At 40.7% G+C, this 12,517-nt stretch overlaps 1 protein-coding gene across 8 annotated transcripts in view; it reads right to left on the bottom strand.

Annotated features, from left to right (window-relative positions):
* Positions 1 to 12,517, bottom strand: part of KLHL32 (kelch like family member 32) — a 217,679-nt gene that overhangs the window by 175,802 nt on the left and 29,360 nt on the right. Inside the window, exon 6 of one of the 8 annotated variants that reach the window (XM_036317417.1) lies at positions 2,114 to 2,210. The exons of the other annotated variants lie outside the window; for them this stretch is intronic. The gene's annotated coding sequence lies outside the window, so the exon portion shown is untranslated. The remainder of the gene's footprint in view (positions 1 to 2,113; positions 2,211 to 12,517) is intronic. 8 annotated transcript variants of the gene reach the window in all.

Genomic DNA, 12,517 nt, shown 5'->3' on the forward strand with positions numbered 1-12,517 from the left:
TCATCCCCAGCGATTCTCCTTAAAGGGCCAGCTGAGCTAGGAAAAGATCCAATCAATGGATGTTGGGATACATTGATGAAATCCACCTTCTATAAAAATATCAATGTCAGAGAAAATGTCAGAGCGTGAAGCATTTCAAAGAAGTGCCAAAATACACCCAGCCAGTGTGGCTCAGCAATTGAGCATTGACCCAGGAACCAAGAGGTCACGGGTTCAATTCCCTATCTGGGCATATGCCTGGGTTGTGGGCTCAATCCCCTGTAGGGGGCATGCAAGAGGTAGCCAACCAATGATGTTTCGCTATCATCAATGTTTCTATTCCTCTTCCTTTCTCTCTCTCTAAAGAAACTCAATAAAGTCTGGCTTGACCTATGAACCAGGAGGTCACGGGTTTGATTCCAGTTCAGAACACATGCCCAGGCTGCAAGCTCTATCCCCACTGTGGGGCATGCAGGAGGCGGCTGATCAATGATTCTCTCTCATCATTGATGTTTCTATTTCTCTCTCCCTCTCCTTTCCTCTCTGAAATCAACAAAAATATATTTTAAAAAGAGAAAATCAATAAAAACTTATTTAAAAAAAAGAAATGCCAAAATTCAGGGTCAATCTCTCTTATGAATCATTATTCCTTAGGAGAAAGCTACTATACAGAAATGAAGGTAGGAAAGGTTCAATTTCTACCTGGAGATTTAAATAACACCTACTCTCATTTGCCAATGTAAAAATACAGATTTTTTTTCTTCCACTTCTAAATTTACATGTGTGGGTTGGGTTCTCTATTTGTTCTGCACTCTGGGCCACCGGACTTCTCTGTGGTCATTATCATCAATACACCAGTTAGAAATACATATTAAACTCAGCAGCTGTGCCCAAGGCCATTACTTCCTATAATATGGCACAGATGGCCAAAAAGACGATTTTTGGCAGACTGGCCCAGTGCTAACCACCTAATTGAGGCTCCAGCCTCAAAACCAACTGATCCAATTTTGTTATCTTCACCCCTCCTCTCTTTTTCTCTATGTCTCTATTTGTCTCTCTCCTGTCCCTGGCATAAAAGGAAGGAGAGTATACCCTAACTCAAATTTAGCAAAGTTCTAAACACAGCATTTCACCTGATTTTCTAGGGAGAAAAAGGTAACTCAATAAAACAATTCCAGTTCTGCAACAGTTATTCTTTAAACCAAAAGACTTTTTCTTTAACTCAAAAGTATTCCTAAGTATTGAAATAAAAAAAGGCTCTGGAACAGCCAAATCTTTCCTTCAAGAAATCAAGCTGGTTTGTACCTGACACATTATCAGAGGAACCATCACAAGAGTCATAATGATTAAATTATCAGGGATGAATAAATATAAGTATGGTATCTGCTCTCTCACACACATACCTCAAAATGACTTATCTTAACATTATAATTTGGCAACATCCTCACCATGCATAACTCTATTTTCATACACATCTAAAATTCATTTATAATTTCACAAGCAGTAGAATAGGCAAGGGTTATTTTTCTCCTTATCTATATATTGGTGTTTAACATTTGTATATCTCTTCAAAATGCCTGGTATTCAAGTGTTTGATGCTTTACGATCATGACAGTTAAGAAGATCATTGCCAGCTGGTGTGCCTCAATGGTTGAGTGTCGACCCATGAACCAAGGGATCACCGGTTCCATTCCTGGTCAGGGCACATGCGTGGGTTGTGGGCTCCATGCCCAATAGAGGGGTGTGCAGGAGGCAGCCAATTGATGATGTTTCTCTCTCATCGATGTTTCTGTCTCTCCCTCTCCCTTTCTCTCTAAAAATCAATAAAAACATATTTAAAATAAATAAAATAAAAATCATTTACTACTAAAAAGAAAAGGTTATAAAATTCCCCTCAGACACACACACACACACACACACACACACACACACACACACACACACACACGGTCACACTCTGTTTTAGCCAATCTCTAAGGACAGAATTTTAAATTTAAAAGTCTATTAAAAACCTGCAAAGCACATTCTGAACCCTCCCCAAAATAAAGACAAATGACAACTAAAACTACATCTTCTCTGCTCCCAAAATCCTGCCACAAAGATCTATAGCATTCTGCGGCAATTCACTACTGACCTGTTAATCAATGACTCATACCATTTCATCCACAGTAGAAATAGCATTCTCCAGTTGGCTTACATAATGCCATATAGTCACCATCAATGCTCTAAATCTAAAAAAGGAATAAAATAAAAAGCATCTGATTTTATCTTAGGCAAAAAATGCACATTATTTAATCAATCTACTTTGATGAAGACATTTATAAAGAAGCTCTCTATCACAATCCACCTGATAGTTTTACAAAAATTTGAGTGGAAAATCCTAACTTCTGTCTCAGCAGTGATGATGTTAATCGCACATCACAGCTTCTATCCACACAGGGTGCCTGGTTAGTACAGAATTGCCTACAATGTTCAAATATCCACCGAGTATCCAGAGAGCTGTGTGAGCTCAGAACTGAATTGACTTGTTATTTTGTGTTAAATGTAAATGACAAGAAAGCTGAGGCCTATTTCCAGGTGGCACAGCTGTACTTGGGAGGTAGGAATAAGAAGCAAGAGTGTGAGCAGGTCACTGCACTCTGACCCACAGCTCCCAAATTAGACCTATCATCAGAAACCCTTTGGGAAGGTTTTTAGTGCACAGTGGCCTGGCACCAATGCAGATTCCAACATAATAATTATAGAGGCTTTGGGAATCTGTATTTTAAAAACAACTCCAGGGCATTCTGAGGGGGTCAGCCTGGTTGCAAACAGCTGAGCTGGACTTCTTTGTGGAAGAGTGATAAAACATGATTTCTAAAGCAAGGTTGCAGACTGGCCAATCAAAAGCAGTAACAGAATACTTTTAATATAAACAGAACACTTTAAAATTATGTCATATTTTGTTCTCATGATTCTTAATGTAATCCCAATAGAGGAGACTTAAGCACAGAGTTCTGAAATCAAGCTACCACCACCACGTCCAGGGGCAGAGCTGGAAACCCAAGAAAGAAATCGGAGTCTGAGTGCTCTTGCTTTCCCAATCCACCTCACTGTGTCCATCCCATCTCACTTCACCCCACAGAATACTACCAATGAGAGTTCTGCTGTGGCCCAAGCAACCACAGGTGGAGCAGCCTTAAGAAAAGGCCTTATCAACTCTGGCACTGATCTTAGGAAGCTGGGAGCTGGCCAGGGAGAAGTGGCTGGCTCCTGTGAGATAATCCTCTTTCCTGGCTGGGATACTATTGAGTGTTGTGCTACCACATAGAAAAACTCTTTCCTGAAACTCTCAGTATGTTCCCATCCGAGGTCAACCATGAGACTCCCAATAAGAAAAAGAGAGGCACCTGATCTTAAAAAAGTTCTTGAGTCAGTGAGACCTGGGTTTCCTAAATAACTTGGTCAACAGTTAGCCCAACCCTTAAGCAGGCTCACTTAACATTGACATGCAAGAAGTCCTCTTACACCCTTGCCTCTGTCTCCTCATCAAAGAAATGAACAGTATACCAATAGCTGCTGATTGAAGCATTGCAAGTTTGCACATGAGCAAAGAATGATGTCAACAAAATTTGGAAGCAATCACAAGATATGATTTTCCAAGAAGAGGTCAATATACAGGAAGTGGAAAAATCCCAAGAATACTGTGACCAAAAAGAAAAATGTAGTAATTAACACACATATGTAGAGGGTCTGGCAATTTCATGCCCCATTAGGTTCTGGAGTAAAGAATGTCCTAATTTTAAAAGACAATGTGTAGGCCTGATGCTACTACATAGTTAAACCATGTAACTAACTCCTGTCACTAGTCTATGCTCACCAAACACTCGGCCACAAGGAGAGAATATGCTCACCAAAGAATTGCAGCCACATCTTCAAACCCGTTGAAATACATCGAACATATTAGTACTCCATTTTATAGCAATTAATAAAATACCATGACAATAAATTAACTGCAGGCTTCTATATTGATAGAACAACATAAAATGCAGAAAAAAAAACCGTTAACTTTGTGAAAGATTACAAGGTCAGAGAAGGGAAGCTTATCATAAAACCCTACAGATAACACTGAGATTCACAAATTAGAATTTCAGTAAAAAGGCAAGTGAAATGCTGTGTAGAAAGGCCTTAAGGCTGTGCATGAGTTTCTCAAATGACATTTGATCAATTAGGAAGACCTTTAAGAAATGATAAATTGCTTTGTGACCCGAAGCTAAAGAAGATAAGCTGTGCCCAAATTAAATCAGATTGTAGGTAACTAATGTTTTCACAGAAGAAAAAAATAAAACTTCCATTCCATATTTCTTTAGGCCTTGAATTCTCAAAACACCAATCAGCCATATCAACTCAAGGTCATCAGTCTGGGAGAGACTAGTGACTCTTCACAGTGAAAGGTTATTGGCTTTTATCTACACTACACTACTGCCTATCACAAAAGCAGCATTTTTAAAAACATCTCCTTTCAGGAAGCAAGTCAGAGAGAAATAAAATCAAAATAAATCTCTTCTATTCAGATACCTACCTCGATTATGAACCTAAATTTTTTAAACAATAACCATAGCTGTCACTTAAGAAGTGGTTGAAGCTCTGGCCAGTTTGGCTCAGTGGATAGAGCGTCAGCCTGCAGACTCAAGGGTCCCAGGTTCGATTCTGGTCAAGGACATGTGCCTTGGTTGCGGGCACATCCCCAGTGGGGAGTGTGCAGGAGGTGGCTGATCAATGTTTCTCTCTCATTGATGTTTCTAACTCTCTATCCCTCTCCCTTCCTCTCTGTAAAAAATTAATAAAATATATTTTAAAAAAAAGAAGTGGTTGAAAATATGCTCATATTTAAAGTGGGCATATGATTTTGTAACTTTGCTGGCCTGCAAATTAGATGTGGACACAAGATCTGGCATTGATGTCTTGGCTACCATAGTTTTCATTTTAGTATGCACACCTTACTATAATCAATATCCACTACATACTAAATCTTTAAAAAAATTTTTACTATATTTTCTTCTGGATTCATAGAGAGTAAAGGATATTCCGACTTTGACAAAGGATCACAAATTTAGCATTATCAATTCCCTAAGCCTTTCTTATTTTAGGTATCTAAACTAATGTTACTCATTAACTATTAAAACGAGTGCATCTGAATTATTAAATTGCAACACATTTAAAGAAACACAGAAATAGCCAGAGCCGGTTTGGCTCAGTAGATGGAGCATCGGCCTGCGGGCTGAAGGGTCCCGGATTCGATTCCGGTCGGGGGCATGTGCTTGGGTTGCGGGCACATCCCCGGTGGGGGATGTGCAGGAGGCAGCTGATAGATGTTTCTCTCTCATCGATGTTTCTGACTCTCTATCTCTCTCCCTTCCTCTCTGTAAAAAATCAATAAAATATATAATAAAAAAAATAATAAAGAAACACAGAAATAGATATATACACATATCCATGCATGCGTGCATACATACGTAGACATAAATACCTACACACCGCAGCACATTTAGCACACAAGAAGTAGTATTTTCTGGAAGGATGTGCTTTACAATTTATGTAATGAATTACATAAAAACAGAACTTAGCTTGGTATATGGGTTCTTAAAATTTACTGCTCAGACCACCTTCCTGTAACCATTCCTTGTTATCACTACTACAAAAGTCACCAGCCTGGTAGTTTGCTAACAGTACCCACTGCTGTCTGGGTTACCCCAAGCCCCGGAGCTGGGAGGGTGACCTTGAAAAAAGTCAAAACACTATAATCTCATCTGCATTCCTTGGTCATCAGAGAACCGAACGGTATCAAAAAAGCAGCAAAATTACTCTGCCACTTGTGAGGGTAAGGAGTTGCTTAGCAGGAGTGCAGGAGAGGACAGACAGTGGTACAGAGAAAAAAAGAGAAAAAATTCGATTTAACTAAGATTGTATTCCCCTTGGGAAGGTTTTAATCCTGTCTGACTTAAAAGTGAACTTGAGTTTTTCTGTTGAGCATGGTGGGCTTTTGACCTTTTCATGAAACCATAATTCAGCATAAAGGGAAGCCCCTAATTATCTAGAAAGATGTAGACAACTAGAACTTGACCTCACAGAAATGCTAGGAGGTCTGTAAATGCTTGGTGCTGCTTTTATAAATCCACAGGGGACACAAGGGGCACCTCTGGGCTTTATACAGCTGGGAACCGCTGAAGAAACCCTATAATAGAGCCCCAGTGAGCTGCCTAGTCAGGAAGAAATTGGCCCTGTGACCAGGCTGGGGCTACAGGAGTTGCCAATATGAGGGAGAAGTGGCTTGCCAGAGAGGTGACACCAATAACCCCAATCCATGCATTCCTCTCCCCAGGAGACTCCACACAAGCAGCCCACTGCTCACTCAAGCTCTAATGCAGGAAGAGTGGAACTGCTCCCCTCTAAGGCTGACAGACCAGATTAAGACATTTCATATGGTGCCCAAATTTTAAGTGAATTCTACCCTCATTTTGAGGAAGGTCAAGAGAGGAGGGGAGAGACAAAGGGAAGGAACTGATAAATACTGAGATTTTACTATGCACCAGACATTGTCCTAGATGTTTTTTCTATGTATATCTTATTTCATCTCAGTATAGCCCTATAATCTAGGTAATAAGAGTTCCCATTTTACAGATGAGGAAAATGAGACCTAGAGGGGATATGTAACTAGACTGTTAATAACAGAGCCAAAAAGTGTCAAATTTAGTATTCAAATCTGGCTCCCAAGGCTCATGTTCTTAGTGAATAAGACTCACAAATAACAAGGCTTCTAAGTAATGATTTTAAATGAGGTACCAGAACCTATGTCATTAAAAAAAATGGCAAAATGCCTCCTCCACTGAGCTTGGTGTCTGTTCCATTAGCATTGACAGTGTTCCCAATGAAACCGTCAGCCAGGATCAAACTACTTAATCCGTCAATATTCTATATGCCAAACCGGTGGTACTGTGGGAGGGCGGAGGGAAGCCCTGCTTCAAACTGGAATTGGCTCATCTGGCATGAGAAGTAGAATATATTATGCCTCAAATAAACATGTAGGAGAAAGTCAAGAGTCTATGAAAACTGCCAAAGATTTTCCTTCTTCATTTAAAAACCATCTTATCAGGTTGGCAATTTCAATCTTGCAAAACTATTTTAGACAAATTTACAGCTTCCAGTGCTTTTGCCATATGCGGAACTAATCTGAATTCAAGTAAAGTTTGCAAAACTGTTATTTCTTATACATAGTTCTTTTAAAAATCTCACCCAAATGTATAGTGCCACATGTCTAAACCAAGTTGAATTCAATGCAGTAATGCAGTACACTGTGCACAAGAAACAATGCAAGGACAGAAGAAATGTGAAGAAAGTTGAATGCTTCCTCTGCCTCTTAAAGGGTAAAGATCTCAGCCAGAAGGGATGGGAATGAAGGAGCCAATGAGAAATGACAGAACCAGAGAAAAGGTGAACAAAACAAATTCCATCTGTTAATTTCCAATAGGAGGGAAAGTAAGATTGTAGGATAATTCTCAAGTTCCACTCTCCAACCTGGAAGAAATTCTGAAATAATATGAACCACTGACATAAGGACAAGAAAGGGGAAGCAAGGCACTGCCTGACACGAGACATAACCAAGTCTATCTCCGCTGTCACCAGATAGCCCTGTGTAATAAGATGGGCTCCTTAGATGTTTGTTTCTAATGATTTCCATTAGTTGCCCAATATATTTGTGAAGAGCAAATCATTATTGGTTTATGCAGTAGTACCCCTTTATCCACAGTGGATGTGTTCCAAGACCTCTAGTATATGCCTGAAGCCTCAGATAGGACCAAACCTTAAATACACTAGGTTTTTTTTTCCATACACACCTATGATAAAGTTTAATTTCTAAATTAGGAACAGTAAGAAATTAACAACTAATAAAATCCTATATAATAAAAGGGTAATATGCAAATTGACCCTAACAGCAGAACGACTGGGAATGACTGGTCACTATGACACACACTGACCACCAGGGGGCAGACGCTCAATGCAGGAGCTGCCCCTGGTGGTCAGTGCACTCCCACAAGGGGAGCTCTGCTTAGCCACAAGCCAAGCTGCCAGCACAGCGGTGGTGGCGGGAGCCTCTTCTGCCTCCTCAGCAGCACTAAGGATGTCCGACTGCAGCTTAGGCCTGCCCCCCGCTGGCAAGTGGACATCCCCTGAGGGATGCCAGAGGGATGTCTGACTGCCAGCTTAGGCCCGATCCCCCGGGGAGCAAGCCTAAGCCAGCAGGTGGACATCCCCTGAGGGGTCCCAGACTGCGAGAGGGCACAGGCCCGACTGAGGGACCCCCCTCCCCCCCCGCCCTGAGTGCACGGGGCCTCTAGTAGAACTATAAAAATATACTCTAGTAAAAGTTGTGTGAATGTGATCTCTAAAATATCTTATTGTACTGTGCTCACTTTTTCACTTAAAGGAAGCACTTTATAGTTCCTCTTTGGCATATCCAAATTGCCAGCATCACTACTCTTGTGTTTGGGATCAATATTAAGTAAAATAAGGATTACCTGAACACAAGCACTGGGATACCTTGACGGTCAACCTGACAGCGGAGTCGGCTACTAAGTGACCAATACGTAGGTAACATATACTGGCTGGGTTAACTGAACAAAGGGATGATTCATGTCCCAGGTGGCATGGAGTGGTCAAGTGTGAGACTGCATCACACTACTCAGAATGGCGGGTCATATAAAATGTATGAATTATTTATTTACGGAATTTTCCATTTAATGTTTTTGAACTGTAGTTGACTGTGAGTAACTGAAACCATGGAAAATGAAACCATGGATAATGGGGGACTACTGCATTGTGCTTGATGGGAATTAAAACCCCTCCAACTTTAAAGCAAATTCCTGTCATACCAAATGTCCTTAGTGCTAGACTCTAACTAGCTATGACATGCTTTCTACTTTATTTCACCTTGTTACCTTGTGCCCATCATCCTAACAGGTAGCCCTCCCAACCAGTTATCACAGAGCTAGTACTTGAATACAAGTCTAACTTCCATTTGCTCATCACATTTTTTTCTTTTTCTTTTTTTTTTTAAATATATTTTATTGATTTTTTTACAGAGAGGAAGGGAGAGGGATAGCGAGTCAGAAACATCGATGAGAGAGAAACATCGATTCAGCTGCTTCTTGCACGCCCCCTACTGGGGATGTGCCCGCAACCCAGGTACATGCCCTTGACCGGAATCGAACCTGGGACCCTTGAGTCCGCAGGCCAACGCTCTATCCACTGAGCCAAACCAGCTAGGGCCACATTTTTTTCATATTTCATTTCAGGTAACAAAAATGTTGACCCAATCAGGATCATGAGCAGAGTCCATTTACCTGTCACCAAAGACTTCAGTCTGGGTTTTAGTATAGATTTTCAAATAGCTAACACACAGCTTACATTTCTCCTCCCTTGTCCCACAGATATGAGACATCATCAACAGTGTATTCAACATTAAAATCTCTGTGTGTAAGAGATTTTACTAATCTTCGAAGATTACTCACTAATCTTCGAGTCTATGATACTACAAAAGAAAATGTTTACATTGATACATTTGTCCTTTTTCATCTAACTTCAAGAATCTCTTTCCCAATTTTTGAAAATCCAGATATTTGTCCACTCTAATTGAATTCATGTAAAATATATACGTAGGCTTCCTTTCCACAGAAAAGTGATATCAAAAGAGGAAATTACATGCCAAGTGTTTTATGTTAAGACACACCATAATAGTTCATGGGTATTTACAGTACATCAGACTTTGTATAGAGAATATAATGCTTGGTTCTTCCCTTGCTGTTTCTTTTCAGTCTTTTAGAAGAATCCACACTTTACTCTCCAGATTTTCCTGTGTCTACAGCTCCCCGCTTAGTCTCCTTCACCAACTTGTCTTTTTCTACCTCTTCCCACACAGTCCAGTTCCATCTTCTTGCTGCACTACATGTTGGAGACTGTATTTCTTCTCACAGTCCGGTCATCCCTTGAGCTCATCAGTATCAGACCTCTTGGTACAGTATCCTCTCAACTCCCATTTCCAACTGATTGGCAGTGCTTCCCATCCAACCATAGCTAAAGGGATCATTTACCGGCATCAGACTCAGCCATCCAAGTCCAGCACTAACTCTCCTACACAGGACTTACCTGATTCCACAATCAGAATATTTTTAAATTTTTTTCCCTATATTATGCTATATGAAATATTGTCTCTGTATCATTTAACACACAACTGTCTCCTGATCACAATTCTATACATGTCTATAACCTCATCAGGTAATCGGCAGAGAAGGATGGGTGTGAAGTGAGAAGAGCTGCTGAGGTCTAAAGTTTTCTTTCATTGATCCAATTTAACTTCCCAAAGTTTTGGGTTCTCCATCTGTGAAATGGAAATAAGATGCCCACTGATAGGGATGTTGTGAAGACGATATGGAGAAGGCAGCCTGCATGTCGAAGGGACTGGAAAATGGAAACTGCAGGAGCAGTGTGTGTGTGTTTGCTTGAATCCTTAAAGGCAGACATGTGACCCCCAGAGCACTCAGCCAGGACTTCGTTATGTTATTGACTAACATCTGCATAGCTCTTTACTAGGGGTGCAACACATTTCATAAACTGGAAACTGAAATGTTTTTATTTATTACTAGAGGCCCGGTGCATGGATTCGTGCACGGGTGGAGTCCCTCGGCCTAGCCTGCACCCTCTCACAATTTGAGACCCCTTGGGGGATGTCAGAGAGCCGATTTTGGCCCAATCTCTGCAAGCCAGGCCAAGGGACCCCATCGGTGCATGAATCTATGCACAGGGACTCTAGTATGCATATAAGATCTTTGGTTAATCTCTTTCTGCCCTTCCCCCCCCTTCCCTCTGAGATTCATCAGTCTGTTCCATGTTTCCATGCCTGTGGTTTCCGTTCCTGCATTGAGCATCTGCCCCCTGGTGGTCAGTGCGCGTCACAGCTACTGGCTGGTCAGCCGGTCACTTAGGCTTTTATATGTATAGATTAAAGCATCCTTTAGAGCAGTGGTTCTCAACCTTCCTAATGCCACAACCCTTTAATACAGTTCCTCATGTTGTGGTGACCCCAACCATAAAATTATTTTCGTTGCTACTTCATAACTATAATTTTGCTACTGTTATGAATTGTAATGTAAATATCTGATATGCAGGATGTATTTTCATTGTTACAAATCGAACATAATTAAAGCATAGTGATTAATCACAAAAACAATATGGAATTATATATGTGTTTTCCGATGGTCTTAGGTGACCCCTGTGAAAGGGTCGTTTGACCCCCAAAGGGTCGCGACCCACAGGTTGAGAACCACTGCTTTAGAGGATGATTTTAGAGTAAGAGAACTATTAGAAGTCCCTGTCCAAATCTTGGCTTTTTTAATTTATTGAGAAACTTTTCTTTTTTAAAAAATATATTTTTATTAATTTCAGAGAGGAAAGGAGAGGGAGAGAAACATCAATAATGAGAATCATTGATTGGTTGTCGCTTACACACTCCCTACTGAGGATCAAGCCCGCAACCTGGGCATGTGCCCTGACTGGGAATCTAACCGTGACCTCCTGGTTCATAGGTCAACGCTCAACCACTGAGCCATGCTGGCCTGGCTTGGCTTTTTTTTTTCTAAATGACACCTCTTTGGGTCCACAAGAAACAATGTAAATAAAATAACACTCCTTTCTTGATTTTATTTATTTATTTATTGTTGACAGTATTACAGATGTCACCCATTTCCTTCCATCCCCCCTCCACCCAACCCCGCCCCACCCCAGGCCTTCCCCACCCTACTGTCTGTGTCCATGGACTATGCATATATGTTCTTTGGTTAACCTCTTCCCGTCTCCTCCCTTCTTTCTGATTACTAGATATGCTTCGGAGAAATCTACTGACATCTCTACAGCTTTAGTAGGAATGTGAGAAAGAGGCAGCTTCTCAAAAGGTATTCAATGCATTGCAAGATTATTTAAGGAACAAACAGACTTTTCTCTGCCAGGGTCCTGGAATGAATGTTCCTTCGAGTTCCCATTTATGTTCTTATTCCTTTGGAATTTGCAGTATTCTGTGGTGGCTTTAACTACCTAAAATCCTAAGAGGAATTTTTCATTGAAAGATTCAGGAGATATATATATATATATATACACACACACACACGCACACACACACACATATGTGTGTGTGTGTGTGTATATGTGTGTATAAATATATATATATATATATATATATATATTTCAGAGAGGAAAGGAGAGGGAGAGAGAGAGATAGAAACATCAATGATGAGAGAATCATTGATTGGACGCCTCCTGCACACTCCCTACTGGGGATGGAGCCCGAAACCCAGGCATGTATCCTTGGCTGGAATCAAACCCAGGACCCTTGAATCCACAGGCCGATGCTCTATCCACTGAGTCAAACAATCTAGGGTACTTTTTTTTCTGACCAACTTTTTATTCCACCTATTCCTTCAACTGACATTTTCTATATTTTCTAGTCCTA

This window comes from Myotis myotis, unplaced genomic scaffold (assembly GCF_014108235.1).
Source record: "Myotis myotis isolate mMyoMyo1 unplaced genomic scaffold, mMyoMyo1.p scaffold_m19_p_7, whole genome shotgun sequence".
In the NCBI taxonomy this organism is placed as follows: Eukaryota; Metazoa; Chordata; class Mammalia; order Chiroptera; family Vespertilionidae; genus Myotis; species Myotis myotis.